This window comes from Salvia splendens, chromosome 13 (assembly GCF_004379255.2).
Source record: "Salvia splendens isolate huo1 chromosome 13, SspV2, whole genome shotgun sequence".
Lineage (NCBI taxonomy): Eukaryota > Viridiplantae > Streptophyta > Magnoliopsida > Lamiales > Lamiaceae > Salvia > Salvia splendens.
This window is the reverse complement of record NC_056044.1, coordinates 22479564-22500857: the sequence shown is the minus strand read 5'-3', so window position 1 is coordinate 22500857 and position 21294 is coordinate 22479564. Positions and strand designations below refer to the sequence as shown.

Genomic DNA, 21294 nt, shown 5'->3' with positions numbered 1-21294 from the left:
CCTTTTTCCGAGTGACATTGGTGAGTGAATTGGGGGTGGGATTACCAATTGGGAAGTGAGTTCTTACTAAAATCTCCCCTTCTTGTGTGTGTGAGTGTGGATTTTACTAACCCTTAGGACTAGATCCTAGTTTTTTTTATTTCTTATTGTAGGTACCATTGTGAATGCCACCTCGTACTAGATCCACCACGATGGGGGATCCGCAACCGGGTGCGAGCACGAGTCTTAGTGTGGCGGGGGATGAGTTGAAAAACTTGATGGAAAAAATTATGACGGATTTGAGGGATCTAAAAGAAGGCCAAACCACAATGCATGTCACTCAAGATGCTATGTTCGGGGATTTGAAGGAACTCAAGGTGAACCAAGCATCCATCCATGAAAACCAAACTTTTCTCCACGACGAGCTCAACGCTTTGAAGGCCGTGCGACTATCAAGGTCAAACACCCCTAGGAGCAATCACACACATCATGATGCCTCCGAGGGGAGTAATGGAGAGGAAGAGCCATATGGTTGGTACGATCATGGGGGGCGCGGGGGGACAAGGAGGAGGACGGAATGGGAATAGGAATGGTAGGTTCGGGAACATGATGGGCGGAAGAGGAAATGGAAACATGGGGCACCATGGGTGGAATGGTAGGCATGGAAGATATAGAAACTATGAGGAGGAGATGGAGCCGCGGTATGATGATCCCACCAAGTCTATCAAGCACACATTTCCCGAGTTCCACGGCAAGTTTGATCCCGAGGCCTACTTGGAATGGGAGTCACAAATGAGCAAAATTTTCTCACTCCATAACTTTTTGGAAGGTGATAAGGTGAAGGTGGCAATAGCCGAGTTTCGTGGCAATGCGGATACATGGTGGAATGATACGATGAGGAGGAGAAGGATGGTTAGGGGAGGGGAAGTGGGTTCGTGGGCGGAGTTGTGTGAGCTCATGAGGACTACCTTTGTAACAAAGTCCTATTTCCTCCGACTTCGAGGGGAGTTTCAAGATTTGAAGCAAGGGACGAAGAGCGTAATGGAGTACTACTATGAACTCCTATCATTGATGAGCAAGGTAGGGGTGGAGGAGCGAGAAGAGGCGACTCAAGATCGATTTATCCATGGCCTTAACATCAACTTGAAGCACAAGGTGCAAGTGGAGGCATTGAGGGGAATTTCCTTGGACGAGGTGATTGGGTTTGCCGACACTTTTGAGAGGCAAAGTAAGGAGTTGGTTTCTAGCCGGGCTAAATGGGCGTCTAGCCAAACCGGAGGGACGGGGACTAGCAAGTGGAGTGCTCCCGGCAAGAAGGTGGAAAACATGGCCAATCCGAACACCCAAGGGAGGCCGATCGCGAAGGCTCTACCGGGTACTCAACCTATTAAAGCTATAGCCCCTATGGAAGACAAGAAGGTTCAATGTTTCAAGTGCAAGGGGTATGGCCATTATGCACGCGAGTGCCCAAACCAACGGGTAATGGTTATCGGGCAAGATGGTAGCGTGTATAGTGAGGAAGATGAAGAAGATGGGGAGGGTGTGGGCACTAAAGAAGTGAGCCCGGACACCGACATAGCTTTTTCTAGTGGCGAAGAAGAAGATACACCCTTAAGGGCTATGGTTGTACTCCGAATGCTCAATGTACAACCCAACCTTGAGGAGCATAAGGAGCAAAGGTGCAACATCTTTCATATGAAGTGTAAGGTGAAGTCCAAGACGTGCTTGGTCATCATAGATGGAGGGAGTTGTACAAATGTGGTGTGTGACCGGTTGGTGGCCAAGTTGGGATTGAAGGTACTTAAACACCCAAACCCCTACAAATTGCAATGGTTAGGGGACTCCGGAGAGTTGAGGGTGAAGGCTCAATGCAAAGTTCCATTGAAGATTGGAGAAGTTGAGGAAGACATCCTATGTGATATCATTCCTATGACGGCATGTCATGTTTTGCTAGGGAGGCCATGGGAGTTTGATAGAAGGGCCTACAAAAATGGCTTCACGAATGAGTATTTCTACATGCTCAACGGGTTGAAGGTTCGTTTGAAGCCATTGCTACCTAGTGCCGTGTTTGAGGCTAGCCAACATCTACAAAAGGAAAGAGAGAGAGATAGGGAAAAAAGGCTAGTAGAAGAATGTGAGCTAAAAAAGCCAAGTGAGAGTGGGGGTGGTGAGAGAAAAATAAAAGCGCCCAAAGGAGAGCACCCACAAACAAGAGGGGGAAAGGAATGTTTGATAGCTAGTAAAACCGACCTTGGGTGGGCACTAAACAATCACCCCTCCGTTCTCCTCGTGGTCCGTAAGGATTTGTGCTTAGCTACTAACCTTGACCCGTATCCTTTGATTGTCCAAAGTGTGTTGCAGGAATTTGAAGATGTATTCCCGGAAGAACTCCCGAGTGAACTCCCTCCCATGAGGGGGATCGAGCATCAAATTGACCTTTTGCCGGGATCATCACTCCCAAACCGGGCCGCATACAAGGCGAACCCCAAGGAGACACAAGAGCTACAAAGGCAAGTCGAGGAACTCCTTGCCAAAGGTCTAATTCGTGAATCTCTATCTCCTTGTGCCGTACCCGTCATTCTTGTACCTAAGAAGGACGGAAGTTGGAGGATGTGTGTAGATTGTAGGGCAATTAACAAAATCACCATCAAATATAGACACCCTATACCTAGGTTAGACGACATGTTAGAGGATCTTTGTGGCTCTATATGTTTTTCTAAAATTGATTTGGCTAGTGGATATCACCAAATTCGCATGAAAGAGGGAGATGAATGGAAAAACCGCTTTCAAAACCAAATTTGGCTTATATGAATGGCTTGTGATGCCTTTTGGTTTGACTAATGCCCCTTCTACATTCATGCGTTTGATGAATCATGTACTTCGTCCTTTTATTGGGAAATTTGTGGTGGTATATTTTGATGATATCTTGATTTATAGTCGTAGTGTTGAAGAGCATGCTAGTCATCTTAGGAATGTGCTTGAAGTGTTGAGAATGCATACTTTATATGCCAAGTTGCCTAAATGCACTTTTTGTGTTGAGGAAGTTGTGTTTCTTGGTTTTGTTGTGGGAAAGGAAGGAGTGCGGGTAGATGAGGAAAAGGTGAAAGCCATTAGGGAATGGCCAACACCTAGGAATGTGAGTGAGGTTAGGTCCTTTCATGGCCTTGCTAGCTTCTATAGGAGGTTTGTTAGGGATTTTTCCACAAAAGCTTCACCCTTGAACCACCTTGTCAAAAAAAATGTTGAGTTTAAGTGGGGGGAGGAGCAAGAGAGAGCGTTTAGTACTTTGAAAAATGACCTCACGCATGCTCCCTTACTAGCACTCCCCAATTTTGATAAAACTTTTGAACTTGAGTGTGATGCAAGTGGTGTGGGGATCGGGGGAGTTCTCATGCAAGAGGGTAAGCCCATAGCTTACTTCTCGGAAAAACTAAATCAAGCCCAATTGAACTACCCCACATACGACAAGGAGTTGTATGCTATAGTCCGTTGCCTTGAGAATTGGCAACACTACTTGATGCACAAGGAGTTTGTGATACACACGGATCATGAGTCTATTAAGTTCTTAGGAGGTCAACATAAACTTGATAAAAGGCATGCTAAATGGAGTGTTTTCCTAGAGACTTTTCCCTATGTCATTAGGTACAAGAAGGGAAAGGACAATGTGGTTGCCGATGCTCTTTCTAGGAAGCCTTTTGAGACCTTGCATGATGGCACTTTACTTGTGAGTGATACCGTGTGTTTGAGAAAGCGTGTGCTTACTATGTGTGCCTCCAAATATGTTGGATTTGAGTTTATTAAAGACCTTTATGAGCATGATCATGACTTTTCTTCTATTTACGGAGCTTGTGAAAAAGGTGCTTTTGATAAATACTATAAGTTGGATGGCTATCTTTTTAGAGAGAATAGGTTGTGCATACCTTCATGCTCTTTGAGAAACTTGTTGATTAAGGAGGCTCACCTAGGGGGCCTAATGGGTCATTTTGGGTTGCTTAAAACTTTTGACATACTAAGTGAGCATTTCTTTTGGCCTTGCATGAAGAAGCATGTTGAAAAGTTTTGTAGTAGTTGCTTAGAGTGTAGGCAAGCCAAGTCTAAATCTAACAATTATGGTCTTTACACCCCTTTGCCTACTCCTACACATCCTTGGGTAGACTTGTCCATGGACTTTGTTCTAGGTCTCCCAATGTCTCCTCGGAAAAATGATAGCATCTTTGTGGTGGTGGATAGGTTTTCCAAAATGGCTCACTTCATTCCATGTCGGAAGACAAGTGATGCCAAATTCATTGCTAGTTTATTTTTCAAGGAGGTTGTAAGAATCCATGGGGTCCCGAGAACTATTGTAAGTGATAGAGACGTCAAATTTTTGAGTTTCTTTTGGAAAACGCTTTGGGGTAGGATGGGCACCAAACTTCTTTTCTCTACCACCGCACATCCCCAAACGGATGGTCAAACGGAAGTCGTAAACCGCTCATTGGGAACTCTTCTCCGTGCCTTGGTTTTTGAAAATAAAACTTCTTGGGAAGAATGTTTGCCTATAGCCGAATTTGCTTATAATAGGACCATACATTCCACCACCCAACAATCTCCTTTTGAGGTTGTCTATGGTTTCAATCCACTCACCCCGTTGGACTTGTCCACGGCCGATTTGCCTTTGTCTTATATGGTTGATGTAGGTGGGATGAAGAAGGCCAAGTTTGTACAAGACTTGCACACTCGAGTGCAAGAACGAATCCGCAAGATGGGGGAACAAGTAGCTCAAAGGGTGAACAAAGGGCGAAAGAAAATGTTGTTCAACCCCGGAGATTGGGTTTGGGTACACTTTCGGAAAATACGTTTTCCCGACAAAGCAAAATCCAAGCTTGCCCCGCGAGGGGATGGCCCATTTATGGTCCTAGAGCGTGTGAACGACAATGCCTACATCATTGATCTTCCCGGTGAGTATAACGTGAGTTGTACTTTTAATGTGGCTGACTTGAGCCCGTTTGATTTTGTAGGGGACGACCCAGATTTGAGGACAAATCCTTCTCAAGAGGGAGAGGATGATATAAACGGGAAGTCCAAGGCCCGGGCTGACCCGACCACGACTCCCCTTAAGCTGCCCGGAAGGCCCGTCACGAGATCAATGAGACAAAGGCTTCGGGAAGGCGTTTCAAACTTCATTAGGAGGGGAATGGAGGAGGCAGATGGAATGCCCGGTCGGGCGAATCCACACCTCCAAAACGCCCGACCGGGCGTTTGTGCGCTGAGCATCGTCCACAGTCCAGAAAGTTCGCCCGACCGGGCGATTTCACCATCCCAGAACGCCCGACCGGGCGTTTGTGCGCTGAGCATCGTCCACAGTCCAGAAAGTTTGCCCGACCGGGCGATTTCACCATCCCAGAACGCCCGACCGGGCGTTTGAAGAAGCAGCGCCGAATCCAGAAAGTTCGCCCGACCGGGCGATTTCACTTTCCCAAAACGCCCGGCCGGGCGATTCAACTTTTACATCCGATTTTCCTTGTGTTTTTAGCCCTTTTCTTGGGTTTCCAACCCTAACTATAAATATCCTTTTTGTAAGACTTTAAGGGCAGACTTTGATGAATGTTATTATGAAGACTCCTTTGAGAGCATCTCCCATGTGAGATTTCTATCCAAATTCCTACATTGTAGGTTGCTTGTTTTATGTTCATTTGGCTAAATCAAGTATAGGTATGCATTTATGGTTGTGTAGTCATGAATGTGGAGCCAATGGAGTGTTTGCTTTGGGTGAAAGTAGCCTAGGGTTGCCCACATCTCTTTGTGGGAGGTCATAGGTCCTCAAAGAGGATTCCTCCTTCTTTACACTTTCTTCTCACCTTCTTTCTCTCCATCCAAAACCATTTTGAGTTTAGTTTTTGTGGCTAGCTCAACTTATCTTTACTTTATCTTTGAAAACACAAAAAAATTGAAATCAAACACCGCTTTGGGTATTTCTTGGGCACATGGAAGGTTTCCCTCACAAGGAACCTTTAGCTTCCGGTACTTGAGTGTCTACGGTTGGTCTCTCCTCATCTACTTGCATTCGATCATCCCCTGCTTCCACTTGGGTATCAACTGGCTCTGGCCCTTTCTCTTCACTCTGTTCTTCCCTCTCCTCTTCTCCTACTGACTGGGATGCCTTATCCTTCGGTATGGGTTCTGTAAAAGCTTGTTCATCCTCTCCTACTGCCCTCGATGCGAGGTCTAGACCCTCAGCCATTAGAGCAATATCTTTCTTGCGATTCACCTCTTCCACTATTGATTCAAACTCCGTTTCCATCATGAGGCCGCGCTTTTGGGCCGACTTATTCAGGTCGATCTCCTCCCTAATTACTTCTTGGCGAACCACTTCCACTTCTGGCGTCTCCTCAATTCCTTCTCCCCCTTCCTGGTCTTGTTGCTCCCTTCTCAGCCTTTCCGCTCTTTCTTCTTCATCAGAGGCATAATAAGCCGCAATGGCCTAGAGATCCTCAAGTTCGGCTTCCTGGGTCGTCGGAAAAATTCCTTCCGTCTCTGTCATTTCGGCTTCAGTTGGGGGGTTGCTTTCTTGGGGAATCATCGACGGAATCGGCAATGAAGATGAAATAGGGGTCAAGGGTTGCGTAGTGGTTACTGGCATGGTTGTCGCATGAGTTGCTCCGGCTCCGCTCCCTTGCCCTCTACCTTGGTTAAAATACTCTAACTCCGCTGCCCAATTCCTATTCGGATCCTACAATCGGAGAAACTCCGCCATTGCATCCAGAGAGACCATCGGCGGGGCTTGTTGTGTTGGCGCGGGACGTTGTGGGTTTAGTGGTGGTGGTATTTCAAGGTTTCCTTCCTCACTGGTTTTCTTTGAGGGCGGTTTGATTTTGGTAGCAAATGCTTTCTTCCCCATGGCTGAAAATTAGGGCTTGTAAAGAGTGGAATTTCGTCTTGATATCTGGGAGAAAATGGAAGAAAATGAGGGTTTGTGATTTACGCTTTCTTGAGAGAGTATGGGATAATATCTCTTGAAAAAAGGGAATTTGAAAATGAGGGTTTGTGAGGGATAAAGTTTCGGACGGTCGTTTAATTTAGGCGAGAGATAGCAGTTGCAGGTGGTTACAACCGGCTATAGGGAGTTGTCGGTCGCGACGCTTGGACGGAAGGCGGTTAGGAATGCTGGCTCCTGATTGGCTATCGCGTCTACTCTCTCTGCTCCACGCCACTCCAGCCGCTGCCACCCTGCAAAAGCTGCATAAGTCTTAATTCAAAATTTCGTCTTTTCTCGAAACCTACCATTACTTGCCTAATAAGGGAAATAATTCAAATGGGCTCTTAAATTAGAAATGAAATAGCACCAAATAGGTAGTCTCTTGGTCAATGTGTACTCCAAATTAAATTTAAGGCCCGAAAATATTTTTGGATTTTCTTAGAAATTATCTGACATGCAAAGACTAATTACGTATTTACAATATTTACACCTTTCTTGGGTAATTTGGAATCCTACTTGGCCAGTATACGCAGAAAATTATCAAAATGGAACTAGCCATGTGGAATTCCAAATTCCTATCTTACTGATCAGTATGAGACCGATGTAAGTGTTTGCAGTGGAATTTCATCCACTACACCCACTTCGCTATTCTCCCTGAATATTTTCAACCTATGTCCATTTACTATGAAAGGTTCCGAGTTAGGAAAACTCCCTGAAATTTCTACTGCTCCATTGGATCTGAGTGCAGTTATGATGTAAGGTCCTGTCCATTTGGACTTGAGTTTCCCTGGCATAAGCTTCAATCTTGACTGGAAGAGTAGTACTTTCTGGCCAACGTGGAGCTCCTTAGTTCTCAGATTTCGATCATGCCACAGTTTGGTTCGCTCCTTGTACCACATGGCTGAGTCGAATGACTCCAATCTAAGTTCCTCAAGCTCCTGCAGCTGCAGCTTCCTTTCCTCTTCGCAGGCTGTAGCATCCATATTCACTTTCTGTACTGCCCAGTATGCTCGATGCTCGATCCCAACCGGTAAATGGCACATCTTCCCAAAAACGATCCGGTAAGGGGACATGCCTATGGGGGTTTTGTAGGCTGTTCGATACGCCCAGAGAGCATCCTCTAACCTCACACTCCAGTCTTTCCTCGAAGTGTTCACAGTCTTCTCCAAAATCTTCTTTATCTCACGGTTAGAGATCTCCACTTGACCATTGGCTTGCGGATGGTACGGGCTGGAAAGTCTATGGTGCACACTGTATTTCTTCATTAAGGCTTCAATTGTGCGATTACAGAAGTGTGTACCTTGATCTGATATGATCGCCCTTGGAACTCCGAACCGGCTGAAGATATGACTCTTTAAGAACTTGGCCACCTCCTTTGCTTCACACGTACTTGTGGCCTTGGCTTCTACCCATTTGGAGACGTAATCTACCGCGACTAGGATATACAGATTGCCATAGGACGAAGGAAAAGGCCCCATGAAATCCATTCCCCATATGTCGAATAGCTCGCAAACTATTATGGGTACCTGCGGCATTTCGTCCCGGGCAGATATTCCACCGGTCAGTTGGCAACGCTCGCAACTTCTGCAGAACTCGTACGCATCTTTGTTGAGTGTTGGCCAATAAAAGCCGCTATCCATAATCTTCCTTGCCATCTTCTTGGATCCGAAATGTCCTCCGCATGCTAACGAATGGCAGTGGGTTAGAACATCCCGCTGCTCCCAGTCAGGAATGCACCTTCTTATCACTTGATCGGATCCTACCCTCCATAGGTAGGGGTCGTCCCAAAAGTAGTATTTTGCTTCACTCTTGATCTTCATTCTTTGTGCCTTGGTAACACTTGGTGCTTCTGGAAGTTCTCCAGTTACTAGGTAGTTGGCCAGGTCCGCATACCATGGCTTCTGCTCTACCTTCTCCTTTCCTTTTGCTGTATCATTCTGACCAGTAAGTTTGTACACTTCTTCCCAATCAATTTTCCTGGGCGCAAAAATCACCTCACATAAATGTTCCTCTGGAAACTTATCATGCACTTCGTCACTGTTTCCATCTTGCATTATTCTGCTCAAATGGTCTGCCACCTTGTTCTCGACTCCTCTCTTATCTTCCACCTCCCAATCAAATTCTTGTAACAAGAGTACCCATCGGATCAAGCGTGGTTTGGATTCCTTCTTGGCAATTAGATACTTAATGGCTGCATGGTCAGTATATACTATGACCTTGGATCCCAACACATATGGCCGGAACTTCTCGAAAGAATACACCACTGCCAGCATCTCCTTTTCAGTGGTATCGTAATTCCGCTGGGCTTGATTCAAAGTCTTGGACGCATAAAAAATTACGTACCTCTTCCCATCGATCTTCTGACCCAGCACGGCCCCTACCGCAAAGTCGCTGGCGTCGCACATTACTTCGAAAGGATGGTCCCAGTCAGGAGCCCGTATGATAGGTGCGGATATCAGCTTTTCCTTGAGAAGATTGAAAGCAGCCTTGCATTGCTCATCAAAAACGAACTCCACGTCATTTTGAAGTAGCCTGGTAAGGGGTTGGGCGATTTTGGAGAAATCCTTAATAAATCGTCGATAAAATCCGGCATGCCCCAGAAAACCCCTAATCCCCTTCTGATCAGTAGGGAACGGTAATTTAGATATAACGTCCACCTTTGCTCGATCCACCTGGATTCCCCTTTCCGAGACCACGTGTCCCAGAACAATCCCTTCGGTGACCATAAAATGGCACTTCTCAAAGTTCAAAACCAAACTCTTCGGTTGACATCTCTCAAGAACTATATCCAAATGATGAAGGCAAGAATCGAACGAGTCTCCGTAGACCGTAAAGTCATCCATGAATATCTCTATGCAATCCTCAATCAAATCAGAAAATATGCTCATCATGCAACGTTGAAACGTACCTGGAGCGTTGCATAGGCCGAAAGGCATGCGCCGGTATGCATAAGTTCCGAATGGGCAAGTGAAGGTGGTCTTATCCTGGTCTTCAGGATCCACGTAGATTTGGAAATATCCGCTGTACCCATCCAAGAAGCAAAAGTACTTCTTCCCAGCGAGTCGCTCCAACATCTGGTTGATAAAAGGCAGAGGGAAGTGATCCTTCCTTGTTGCATTGTTCAGCTTGCGGTAATCGATGCACATTCGCCAACCCGTGACTAGCCTCGTTGGAATCAGCTCATTCCTCTCATTTTGGACGACTTGGATTCCCGACTTCTTTGGAACCATGTGGATCGGGCTGACCCACTCACTGTCTGGCACTGAATAGATAATCCCTAGCGACAACAACTTCAAGATTTCCTTCAATATTTCCTCTCGCATGTTAGGGTTTACTTTCCTTTGGGCATCTCGATGTGCCTTTGCTCCCTCTTCCAGCCTAATATGGTGCATGCAGACGTCGGGGCTAATTCCAACTAAATCTGTAAGACTCCATCCAATCGCCTTCTTGTTCTTGCTCAGCACGGTCAGTAGCCTAGCTTCTTGTTCCTTCGTAAGGCTGCTGCTGATGATCACTGGATAGGAGTCCTCACCTCCGAGGAAGGCATACTTCAAATTCGAGGGTAACTTCTTCAGCTCAATTTGGGGTGGAAGTGTGTCTTCGGTTAGGGGGTTTTTCTCGGACTCTTCCCCTTTTTCTAAATCTCCTTCTGATGGTTCTTCTATACTGACTGGTAGCTGAGCCCCTGCGGCTCCTATGAACTCCGACTTTTGACAAAAATCTTTGATTGCTCCTTCAATTTCTTCATCGGTCAACCCCTGGCTACTGATCAGATCACACCATGCAGCAGCTTCTACGTCAGCCTGTTCATAAACATCTAAAGCCTGGAGTTTCTCCTGCAATAGTTCGGTCTCAAGAAAATCTTGGACTAAAGGGTCAATCATATCAACATAGCATAGATTTTCAGAATCAATAGGTTTCTTCATGGCATCATTTATATCAAAGGTAAACTTCTCCCCATGAAAATCAATGCAAATAGTCCCCTCAGCCATATCCACGATCGTCTTGGCCGTTCTCAAAAATGGTCTTCCTAACAAGACTCCACTAGACTCCCTCGCTTCATGCTCACTCATTTTGATCACATAAAAATCAGCAGGGTATGTAAAATCATGCACTCTAACTAATACATCCTCTAAAACTCCCTCCGGACTTATGCACGACCTATCAGCCAGTTGGATCAATACTCTAGTACTTGACAGCCTCACTCCCTTCAACCGGTTATAGATAGACAATGGCATGACATTTATAGACGCCCCCAAATCACACATTGCATGTTCGACCTTCACATCTCCAACAGTTATTGGTAAGGTAAACATACCTGGGTCGGCTCTCTTGGGTGGTAACGTCTCTTGCACTATTGCTGACGCTATCCCTTCCACCATAATCTTGCCATCTTTCTGGGCTCTCCCGGCTATGAAGTCCTTTATGAATTTCCCAAGAGGGGGTAGTTTCACGGCTTGGAGAAATGGTATGGTGACATCCAACTTCCCAAAAATCGACAAATAGTCAACCGGGTTCTCTTTCTTCCTCTTTGTAACAAATCGGAATGGGAATGGTTTCTCCCCTTTTTTCTCATCTACTTGTCCCTTAGCAACCTTCTTGGAGTCTTTCCGGGGTAGTTCCTGAGTCTGGGCTTCCATTCTGGGCTCTTCCTCTCGATGAGGTTCCTTCCTGGTCAGTAGGGTTTCGGGTTCATCTCCTACAATTGGTGTAGCATCCAAGAAGAATGGATCCTGCATCTGAGGCATAGGCCTCCCTAGTTCTTCCGCTGAAACGGTATCGCCTTCTATCTTCGTTCCGTTAGATCCTCCACTAGGTCGTTTGGGTTGAGGCGCGTCATAAGTAGTTCCGGTCCGCAACGTAACCTTACTCACATTTGCCTTGTCGGGCATTTGGACTGTAGATGGGAGTTTACCTGCATTTCCCTTCAAATCCCCCACCGAACTGGCCAGTTGGGCTAACTGCCTATTCATCATATCCATGTTCGCCTTATGTTCTTTCTGGGCATTTTGCATCCCCTGCACGACCTCGTTATGGGATTGCAAGTCTCCTTTGATGCTCTGTTGTGACGCTAGCATTTTACCCATCATGTCCTCAACGGACCTCCTTGGCCTGTTCGGATTTTGGAAATGATTCGGCCCTTGGTGTTGATAGTTCTGGAAGTTTTGCTGGCCTTGATTAGGCGGGTATTAGTTATACTGGGCAGGAGGGACGTACTGATCTTGAGGATATTGATTCTGGTGCTGGGCTTGAAACTGATTTTGGTTCTGATGGTGTTGGGGTGCATGATTTGGCTGATTTTGGAAACTGTGGAAGTTTCTCTGGTGGGGTGGTACATAAACAGGATTCGGGTTTTGGCTTTGTGGGCTTTGATTTTGGGTTTGTTGGTTTCTTTCTGACCAGTTGGGCTGGTAGTCTGGGTTTGCTAGTCCACGGTTAGGGTTTTGGTTTGGATTGGGGTTATACTGGTTCTATCCTTGGTTCTGATTTTGGCCCCCGTCTCCCCATCGAAAGTTTGGATGATCCCTCCATGGTGCATCCCGTTGTCTACCCTGAATCCAATGCCCACTGGAATTGAAGTACCCCGCAGCATTGACCTGTTCCATATTCACGTAGTCACTAGGCTGTTCATAGTTCGGTCCTTGATTTCCCTGTTCTGCACCTTTGTAATTCCCAGCTGGGGGAGGTGGTGGGGTGCTTTTCTCGATCGCACTCAGAAGTGACTTCTTCAGCTCATCCATCTTAAAGTCCATTTTCTGCTCCAGTTTATTTTCCTGATCAGTAGACGAGACAACAGCAGCCCGCTCTCGGTTGTATCCTTCCCTTGAATGGTCATACTCTTTTTTTGCATTCAGTAGCTTCCTTAGGACTCTCTTCGCTTCGCTGACCCGTAATTGTGTGAAGCTTCCTCCTGACGATGAATTTGCTAGATCCTTGGTTACCGCGTTCATACCTTCGTAGAAAGTATGATGCACTTCAATGTCCGCCATGCGATGGTTGGGACATGATTCCAAAAGACCCATGTATCTTGCCCAATAATCGCTCAAGGGTTCATCATACCCTTGCTTCACATTAGTTATTTCCCTTTTCAGCGCGCTTGTCTTTGATGACGGGAAAAACTCGCCTAGGAATGCTGACTTGAAATCGGCCCAAGTCTCAATGGAGTTGGGGGGCAGGCGCATGAACCAGGTGTTGGCTTCCCCCTTGAGCACAAATGGCAAGGCCTTCAACCTATAATCATCCTCATTCGCTCCTGCTGGTCTCCTCTGCGCCCTACAAATTTTACAAAACTCATGCAGAAACTCATACGGCCATTCATAGCTCTTCCCACAGTATGTAGGCAGAATCGCGATCACATGAGGCTTCACATCGCAGGCGGTTTGCCCTGGAGTGACGACTATGGCTTGCGATGGTTCTCCCTCGGTATGCGCGTTAAGGGTACCGATCTCTGGATCCTCATCTCCGTTGGCGGCCATCTGAACTGGAATGCCTTCCAACAGTGGTATCTCCTCTGGTATTGGTCCTTCTATGTTGTATTGCTCTTCGTCGCTACTCGAACCTAAGTCAGATAAAGCCGTCGACAACCCGGATCGAGTTGTTACGAGTATCGATCCTCGCTGAAGTATCTTCGGCCTCCACTGGTCAGGAGCCGAACTGCTTCTCATAAACTGAAAAGAAAAGAAAAAAAGAAAAAAAAAAAAAGGTTATGCACAATATATACACCGAAGTATCACTCACAGTAATTGCAAATAACGCTATCCATCCCCGGCAACGGCGCCATTTGAAAGGACCTAGGTGCGTAGGTGTCGTTCAAGCAAGGATATATCCTACTGATCAGGATAGAGATCCTAACTAACCTAGACCTTGGTTTCAAAGATTCCTCAACCCACTTCTACTGATCAGTATAGTGGTGGTAAGGGTCGAATCCCACAGAGATGGTGCGTTCTTAAACTACCGCGGTGACAATTGGAAGATTTGGTTAGCTACCACGCTTGGGTTGAGTTTCTACCTAGGCTGGAACTTAAAGGAGGTGTTCTACTGGTCAGACGGTAAGGAAAACATTTGGAATGTAACTGTGTACGTGGAATGGGGAGACAATTTTGTAACAGAAAATATTTGGAAGGTACGGGTTTCTATTTTGGGCTAAACAGAATATTCAGAGTGTAGTGGAAGTTTGATGACTAGGCTGACAGGGCTTAACTAAAAGTGAAGGACAAAAGCAAAAGCATCTCGAAAAGTAAGTGGTCCCCTCCAATTGAAATAGACATCATCTTCTTCAACAAACACTTCCAAAATTCAGATAACAATTCCAGATTCAACACGGAAAACTCAGATTATTAGCTCACAAACACAGATCCAAAACTAAGAAATCAAATCGGAAATCAAACACTGAAACTGGACTTCTGCATACTGGTCAACATGAAAGAACGATTCAGAAATTAAAACTAAGCTTTGCATGCAACGATCTATTTTCCGATCAAACAGTACTTGTTTATCTATCCTAAAGAAATTTGTTACGTAAACGGAGTTGAGAGATTCAGCACTTTAAACACCGAGAAACTTTAGATCTAAGCTAACTAGGCAAGGGAATAAAGAAACACCACAATAAACGAAACGGAAATCAACTTCATAGCATAAACACGTTCGGATCTTCAACAAAGTACTTCAAAAGCAGAAAATATCCAAAGGCAAACAAGATCCAACGTAAGGAAAGCGAGAAATTTAAAACTACGAAAGCAATGTAAAAGTGTTTTGCCACTCCGGGCGATGAGACTCTAAACTACGATCTTGCTGGCTGGAATGGACGATGACTGGAATTCTGGGAACATCTGAACGTCAAGTGATCATGGCTACGGCGAGGCAAGAAGCGGGACACGGCTGAAAGACTGAAACTACCGAGAAAACTTTCTACCTAAAGATGGTGGTGAATGAGTGAATGTCTATTTCTCTCTCCAATTTGGCTTCCTTTTATAGGGAGGCTACCCTTGATTTTAGGGTAAATCCTCGTTGCAATTTGACTTCTTTGCCCTTAATTGTGGGTAATCCGTCCCAGCTATCCGTCTTCTCCATCTCAAGCCGTTTTAGCACGAATACTGATCAGTATGAGATCATGCTGGCGCCTCCTTCACCTGAACATTCTGAAACTTCCCTACTGGCTAGAATGCTTAACCTGCACACTTTAAACAACTGTTTTGCAAATATAATCAATTAAGCACATCATACTGACCCGTAACCAAGGCCTAGAATACGACTTATCAGCAATCATCTATGAAAGTGATAAAGTACTTTTTACCACCTCTAGTTTGCACCATCTTTAAATCACATACGTCCGTGTGAATTAATTCAAGGGGTTTTGTGCTTCGTTCAACCGAGTGAAACGGCAACTTAGTCATTTTTGCTTCAAGACAAATTTCACATTTATCTTGGATATCCAATTCATTAGCTTTTAGTAAATCTAAATTTACTAATCTTTTAATGGCTTTTGAATTTACATGCCCCAATCTACAATGCCATAAATTTGAAGACTCAGTCAAATAAGAGGAAGTAGATGCTTTATTATTGGCCAAAGGCTTAGCAACACTGCGAGTCGTCACACTAAGTTTGAAAAGCCCATCGGTTACATAACCTTTTCCGAGGGATTTTCCAAACTTATACAAAGCAAACCTATCAGACTCAAATACAAGTTTAAACCCCTTATTAACTAGTATTGATCCTGACACTAGGTTCTTGCGGATGTCCGGGACATGCAGCACATCCTTCAACGTTATTGTGACGCCAGACGTCATCATGAGGATCACATTTCCGATGCCAAGGACTTCGGAGGATGCTTGATTCCCCATGTTGATCTTCCTTCCTTCAACAGCAGTATAGGAGGCAAACTTGCTCCTATCTGAGCAGACATGAGCAGTAGCGTCGGTGTCGATGTACCAGCCACCCTTGTTATCAACAAGGTTAACCTCTTCAGTGACCACAGCAATGAGGTCGTTCTCGTCCCAGTCTTTGAACTCCTTCTCAATGACGTGGGCAGTCGGCTTCTTCTTCTTGCTGCGGCAGTCTTTAGCAAAGTGACCTTGTTTGCCACATTTGTAGCAGTCGCCTTCGAACTTCTTTGAAGGATGCTTTCCCTTCCCTTTGTCATTTGGACGGTTTGGGCGAGGGCGTTTGTTGGAGGGACCGCCCCGCTCCAACAGATTGGCTTTGGCTTCATTTGGGGTGAAGCCCTTAGCCTTTTGGTCGCTTTTGCGCACATCAGCCTCAATGCGCAACTTCACGATCAAGTCTTCAAGGGTCATCTGTTTTCGCTTGTGCTTGAGATAGCTCTTGAAGTCCTTCCAGCTGGGAGGAAGTTTGTCAATGATCGTGCACCTTAGGAATTTGTCGGGCAAGGTCATCCCTTCAGCCACTAATGCATGGATGATCATTTGGAGCTCTTGGACTTGCTCCATGATGGGTCGAGAGTCGACCATCTTGTAGTCCATAAATTTGGATGCTACAACTTGTTCAGTCCTTGCAGCATTATCTATGCTATATTTCTTTTCTAGGCTTTCCCACATTTGTTTAGATGTGGTTACATTGGAGTATACATTGTAGAAACTATCATCTAAAGCACTTAGAATGAAATTTTTACAAAGATAATCTCCTTTCCTCCAAGCCTCATAGTCCGCCATGACTTCGAGCCTAGTCTCTTGGTCACTTGGCACGGGCGGCTCGTTCTCCGTGAGGAAGTTGGCGACGCCCAATGTTGTCAAGTAGAACAACATCTTTTGGTACCACCTCTTGAAGTCAGATCCTCCAAACTTGGGTGGTTTCTCGGCAGGTGGCATCATTCTTGGTGCCAAAGGTGCCGAACTTGGTCCATGGAAGGAACCAATTCCGTTGCCCCCGAAGGAGCCAACATCGTGGTTGGGCATAGAGCCCCCACCATTCATGTTGGGCATAGAGCCCGCCACGGTCGCACTATCCCCGAAGGGACTAGCACCCGCATGAGACCCGAAGGCCCCAGCATTCGTGTGAGACCCGAAGGCCCCAGCACTCGATCCATTAAAGGATCCGAAGGAACCACTAAAAGTGGAACCAACCAATCCACTTGAGGTGGATCCACCAGTGGGCCCAAGGGGGTTAACAAACTCCCAAGGGGTTGTTGATGAAGAAGGATAGCGCCCAGGAGTGGGCATCATCATCGGAATCGATGAAGTGTTGACCGGTCCAGTGTTCGCCATGGTGGAGGAAATGGCGGCGGTGGTGGCAGCAGCGGTGTTGGATTCAGTCGACATCTCCAGCAAAGGTGTTTAAAGTTTCGAAAGTTTTAGTTCAGTTTAATGGTCCAGATTCCTTCAAAGGCAAGTTATCTCGTCTTGCGATTGTTGGTTTCACGGGATTACAAGAGATAACAGTAGGGCGTAATACAACCCAAAAGAAAGAAAAGGAGAAACTGAACTAAAGAAATTACAATAGAAATCGAAACAACTAAACCAGTGTGATAGCCGAGTCGAGGAGGCCTCTTCCCGCAAGACGAGATACGCCCCGGTAGTGGTCTCGGTTTGGCGTGTCGTCCCCAAAGGTAAAACGGCTACGTCTCTTTTGATGCAGTACCGCAATCAACAGAGCTCCGGCGAACTGGATGGAGGAGAGGGCAGAGCTTCGACAGAAAGACAATGCAGAGAGAGGGAGAGAGCTTATGCTTGTGAATTGTGTGTAGAATGCAGTGGAATGGCTAGCCTATTTATAGGCCAAGCCACCATGCAGGGTCAACCAAGCCATGAAGGCTCATCATGGCAGATTCGTAACCGCCGGCGGTTACGAGCGTGTGGCAGGAGTGTGCCTTTCGCGTGTGGATTTCTTATGTGGCAGCCGTGACTGTGCCTCACTTGACGACGTGTCAAGCCACTTGGACTGCTGACTCGGCGGTGGTCTAAAAAGAATAGTTTGGGCCAAGCACCAAGCACCAAGCCCAAGTCTAAGTCCAAGTCCAAAGTCCAAGATCGAGATCGAGATCGAGATCGGGATCGGGATCGGGCCCGCGGCCCGCGAGCGCGAGCGTGCGCACGGGCACGGGCTCGGGCTCGGGCGGGCGGGCAGGGGCGGCGGGCGCGTGTGCGCGCGTGTGGGCTCTTTCACCCATCTTGGTCCATTATAATTATTAAGTAACATAAATGCACTTAATTTAAGCACATTAAAAGATGTGTTAATCCTCCAATGTGGGATAATTAACACTAGTTAATTATTCCCTAAGCTCCAACTCCAAGCTTTAATTAAAAGCTAATTATGCCCAACTTTAATCCACTATTTCTCACTCACCGGAAATCGAATTTGAGAAAGTGAATATACTACATTTATCTACGTAAAATGTAGATCGACGCTATGTCATTTAATTTCACAAAATTAAATGTCTCGTCACATTTATTATTTGGTCAAAATCCATTGACCGGACATATTTAATCCATGATTTTTACAGATGGCAAATGGCTTGACATAGGTTGCGTCAACCTCCACCACCGTGAGATTGTGGCCGGCGATTTTGAAGAAGAGCTCCGTGTTCAAAGCTGCGTTGATTATTCGAAGGAGATATGTTTTGGCGGGTACAACCACTAGCTTGTATCCTCCTTCACAACATGCCCAAGTATTACCACTTTCGTCCAAAAAAAAACAATCTAAAACAGTCTTGTATTGGATACGATACGGGTTTTAATGCAAAATTAATAAATTAGTAAAAATTCACCTATGCCTAGACAATTGGACTTGGGACCAGGATGAGCGTTGATCGTGTGAGCATCGGAAATGTTGGGGGCATTGCCAGAAGCCATTGCTTCATCTATGACTGCTTCCACAGCTGATTTCCACCATTCCCCTGCATATGTTATGTAGCCTTGGTTAATTGGTAAATTGGGACTTCATTCTGTAGTAATTATAGTTGGATTTAATTTTGCAGAAATGTCCAAAATTTGAGATTTGAATTGTAAGTTTACCTAGTAGTAAGACCTCCTCCTTGTGGGGCTTCAATTGGTAAATTGGGACTTCAATACATATTATACATTTACTAGTTATATTAGTAGATAGATAACTATATCTTGCTTGCTATGTGTGATGGATTAAATGCTCACACAAAAAAAAATCATTTTTCTTTCTGATAAACAGAAATTGCATATATAGGCAGGCAGCGATCTTACATTGAATTTATACCGACGAAATTCCGACTGCACCATTGCAGGCTGTAAAATAGTGATCAGCAATAGCAAGAATCGTAGCCAGGCAGTCATCTCTGCGTGTGTGTGTGGTTTGGGAGAATGTATATTGATAGTAGTTGTAGAAATGTCTAATTTGCATGCATATTGTGCTGATGAGCAAGCAGGATAGGGACTTTTATACAAGTCATTTTTTGATCAGTTTTCGTGGTAAACATGAAACTTACCAAACAAGATTTTATTTTTTAATAATACAATTCCAGAAGCTAGTGGTTTTTGGTTTAACTGCATTTCTTCCATAATTGAATTTCTTAATGAATGACTGATATATAGATATTACAATCTTAAGTATACTAGTATAATCGTTATATTTTATAATCATATGATGGGTATTAGTTTATTATTCTTATTTAAATATTAATTCTCATTTTATCATACCCGTACATACATATAGAAGCGATTATATAAAACATTTTTCTCTAGTAAATTCAATCTGAATCATTGATTTTTGTATGATTTACCAGTATTTTTTAACAAAATTATACTCACTCCGTACCCAATTATTGTCCACTTTGGTTTCGGCACAAGTTTTAAGAAATATAAAGAAAAGTGGATTGAAAAAAGATAGTGGAATAGAGGCCTCACTTTTATACATTAGTTTTATAAGTAATAAATTATGAGTGAGATGAGTTAGTGGAATGTGAGGTCTACCTACCATTTACGGTAAAAAATAAAAGTGGACAATTAATGGGGGACAGACGAAAATAACAAAAGTGGATAATTAATAGGGGACGAAATGAATATGTGACGCCCCGAAATTTCGTTCATTTCTTTCGAGATAAATCAGATTTATTAGCTTAATTAATTTAGTTTAGAAAACGGGTGACCGTAGAAATTCCGTTGTAATCCCGACTTTTGAAATTATATGTGCTCGATCTTGGAGAATAAGGAATAAGAAATTATTCATGCAAAGGAAAAAAGAATAAATTAGTACAATACTTTATGAAGAGGATTTACATATCTTGGAAAGATTGATGGAAAAGGACAACACAGTCTTATTGATATGTGTGAGGTTTTGCTTATACAATAGTTACATGTTGAAATACAAAAGTGGAAGCTACAACTTAGCATTCCAAAGATGTCAAACTAAAGTACTTGGATACTAGTCCAATAGAGTAACTAAATCTAAGTGTGGGAATAAAAAAAAAATCCTCCTCTTTCCCTCATCCTCTTCTCTCTCGATTTTCGGTCTCCACAAAGCTCCAAGGATGACAACTTGGTACCCTACAAGTGAAACACCAAAAAGGGGTTAGAAGATTCTCACCTAAAAAGTAAGGAATGGAAGCTTCACAAAAATGGCAAAAAGAGCAATCAATATGTCATCATTCTGCCAAGTCCAATGAATGGACAAAAGACCAAGATATTCCAAATCTCCCAACAAGGGAGTGGAGACAAATAGTGAATAGAACATGAGCTCATAGTAAGCCCCAAAAGGTAAAGATCCTGCAGGAACATATGCACATACACAACCAAATCAAGGGCTGAAAGGCAGCCATAGAAACAACCCATAAGTAACACCAAAAAGGCATAGGTAGCCTACTTACAAAGCTCAAAAGGAAGCAAGCTGGCTGCCAAAAATAAGAGACTTTGTACCCAAGATTTCAGTCACAAACAACCAAGAATTGAGGCTATATAAACAGCCACTCACCACTCTCCCCTTCCCATTTTTTTCGACACTAAAAAAATTCACATAGTAAGAGTGCAGCAAGGGGAAGGGAGAGGAGCAAGGAGGGCAGCCACAAATCGAGAGGGTTCACCAAGTGAGGATAAATTGCTCAAGGGCAAGTGAGGCCAACGCGAGTAATTGAATTGAGTAATAAGCTTATCAGGTGGGCTTTCTTTTAATATTCATGACATTAGTGTGGATATAAATGAAATACTTGTGAAATTATGAAATATCATCTTTTCTCAAATGGATCTGTGATTATATTTTCAAGTTGTTGTCATGCCATAAAATGTTTATTTTCGAGGCCTATCTGTTGAACTGTATGTTTGTTGGTTTTGGCTACGCCAAAACATTACGATTTGGATAAAGCGCGCGAGGGCTGTGCCGGCTATGGTGTCCGTGGAAGGTGGCCACTTTCCCGGCACGATGGAATGATGAACGGAATTATGATG

The 21294-nt window shown here is 44.6% G+C and overlaps 1 pseudogene; it reads right to left on the bottom strand.

Annotated features, from left to right (window-relative positions):
- LOC121760709 overlaps positions 1 to 19191 on the bottom strand; it is a 33780-nt pseudogene extending 14589 nt beyond the window's left edge.
- Positions 19192 to 21294: the final 2103 nt, after the last annotated feature.